Source organism: Oryctolagus cuniculus, chromosome 11, assembly GCF_964237555.1.
Source record: "Oryctolagus cuniculus chromosome 11, mOryCun1.1, whole genome shotgun sequence".
Taxonomy (NCBI): domain Eukaryota; kingdom Metazoa; phylum Chordata; class Mammalia; order Lagomorpha; family Leporidae; genus Oryctolagus; species Oryctolagus cuniculus.
Genome location: NC_091442.1, coordinates 27,374,656 through 27,377,295, shown reverse-complemented (window position 1 = coordinate 27,377,295; position 2,640 = coordinate 27,374,656).

Sequence of the window (2,640 nt, the reverse complement as noted above, 5' to 3'; positions counted from 1 at the left end):
GAATCAATTCAATTCCCACATTCACTGCATGTCAGTCCTCCCTCCAGGCAAATCCTTATTGGAATCTACCGGGGCGGGGGGGGGGGGGGATGGAGGCTTCGCCTAGGCATTTTTCCTTAAACAGAAAACAGCTTGGATCAAGCCAAGAGGACATGCACTGAGCCCAGGAATTGAATAAATCCTCACAGCACCAGGCTTCAAAGAAAGGGCAGGCGTGGAGGCTCAGTAAGGCCACCCCTGCCCCCTAAGATGTCAACGTCCTAACCTCGGGAACCTGCGACTGTCTCCTTAGACGACAGAGGAGGGGCTTGGCAGGCGTGAGTCAGGAATCTAAAGAGAGAGTGCTGGTTCATTAAGGATGCTGAGATGCTGAGGTGGGGTGGTCGCTAAAGGCAATCACAAGTGTCCTTAGCGAGAGGCATCAGGCCTTGAATCAGATGAAGAGGAGGGAGCAGCGGGACCACAGCCGAAGGAGCGCCTGCAGCCGCCAGACGTCTCCCCCAGAGTCTGCGGGCATGCTGATTCCCGACTTCCGGCCTGCAGAACCGTGAAGGATATGTTTCTGTTGTAAAACCACCAAGTTCATGGTCACTTGCCACAGCAGCCACAGGAATCCAACACCGCATGGAAGCAGGGAGCTGGGCCCCCATAACAACCAGGATCCCTAAACTGCACATGCTGCCCCTCTGACCTCATCTCCCGGCACCCCTCCGGGCCCTGCTCAGGCACCCACCTGGCCCCTTGCCACTCCAGGTTCCGATTCATCCAGAAGCGATGCCCCTCCAGAGGCCTCCCTGGGCCGTTCTGTGCATAATGGCACGTCCATCGCTCTCGGGTCCCCTGGCCACTTCTGTTTTCTTTACAGCACCTACTGCCGCCTTAGAAAAGTGAGTGTGTGCACACACGTGTGTATGCGTGTTTATCTGGGGGTAGTGTGTGCATGCATTGTGCATGTATGTGTACGTGTCTGTGCCCGTGTACATGTACACATGTGTGTGTGTGCATACACATGTGTGTGAATGCACCCAGGTGTTTATTTTCTCAACGGCAGTTCGTTATTCCTACTAGAATCTAAGCTGAGGGCAGGAAGCTACCTTCACACCCTTGTAGCTCCTTTCACTCAGTTACAAAAGGCAGTTTGGGGCTGACGGTATACACTGATCAATGTGCTAAGGACACACCAGCGAAGCCTGCATTCTCAATGCTTCCTTCCTGCTGGAGCTAGACAGACAGTGAGCACATAAACAGCGACAAGCAAATGTGCCACACGCTACTGAGTGCCAAAGGCAATAGCAAGGTAGGAGGCAGGGGATGGGAGGGGCCGGAGTGTGGGGGGAGATGATATTGTTGTTGTTTTACAGATTTATTTATTTGAAGGGCAGAGTTACAGAGAGGCAGAGGCAGAGAAAGAGAGAGGTCTTCCATCTGCTGGTTCACTCCCCAGATAGCCATAACAGCCGGAGCTGCACCGATCTGAAGCCAGGAGCCAGGAGCTTCTTCCGGGTCTCCCATGCAGGTACAGGGGCCCATGGACTTGGACCATCTTCCACTGCTTTTCCAGGCCATAGCAGAGAGGTAGATTGGAAGTGGAGCAGTTGGGATTCAAATCAACGCCCATATGGGATGCCGGCACTGCAGGCGGCGGCTTTACCCACTACACCATAGCGCCGGCCCTGATGATATTGGTTTATTCAGAGTACGACGTGCTATTTGCGCTGAGGCCTTGAGGAAGCGAGGGAGGCAGCCTCATAGATACCTTAGGGGAAACATAATGGCATATGGAACAGAAAGTGCACAGGCCCTGGGGTAGGAGTGTGGCTGACACGGCACACGCACAGCAGACACCAAGCAGGATGCCTGGCGCAGGGCAGACCCCTGTCATCACCTGGAGGGGTCTCCAGGGTGGAAGCGAAGCCCGTGGTCTGAGGAATCTGGCCACGTGGTTGAAAGTCATTTTCCCATGTCTCTCCTGGGTGAGTTTGTTTCTGTTTCCCTGTGGACTGGGAATATCAAGAGTGCCTCCCTGATTAGGTGGTTTTGCGGCAAACGTGCACAGAGGCACGTGACCTGTGACCCGGGCCCGGCACCTGGGAAGCACAGACAGCTGCCATTACGCAGTTCCGGCCGTAAGCTGCGGCCACCACCCTCCACGTGACAGGCAGAGGGCGGCCCTGGGGTCTGGGCCCTTCTTTAGTGACTGTGGTCACCACCTGCAGTTGGAGGCTCCTGTAGTAGCCCCAGCATGGGTCAGGTGCCTTGTGGAGACTGGCAGGGGGTGGGCAGGAAGCGGGCCCCCAGAAGTGCAGGGGCACCCTCAGGGAGCGGAGCAGAGTGTGGCTGATCCGGGGCCCCCAGTGGGAGGCTGCTCTGGGTTTTTGCTTTCTCTTTTAGGGGTATTGAGAGAAAGAACAGAGAGAGGAAGAGGGAGACACAGTTCCATTGGGACAAACAGAAAAATTGCTTAAACTATGCCAAAGAGGACGTCAGTTTAGCTTGATAACTGAATAAATTGGTGAATTTATTTCCTAGTTTCATTTATTTATCTATTGCTTTTAAAAGACAGAGAACTCCCAACTGCTAGTTCACTCCCCAAACGCCTACGACAGCTGGGGCTGGACCAGACCAAAGCCAGGAAGTAGA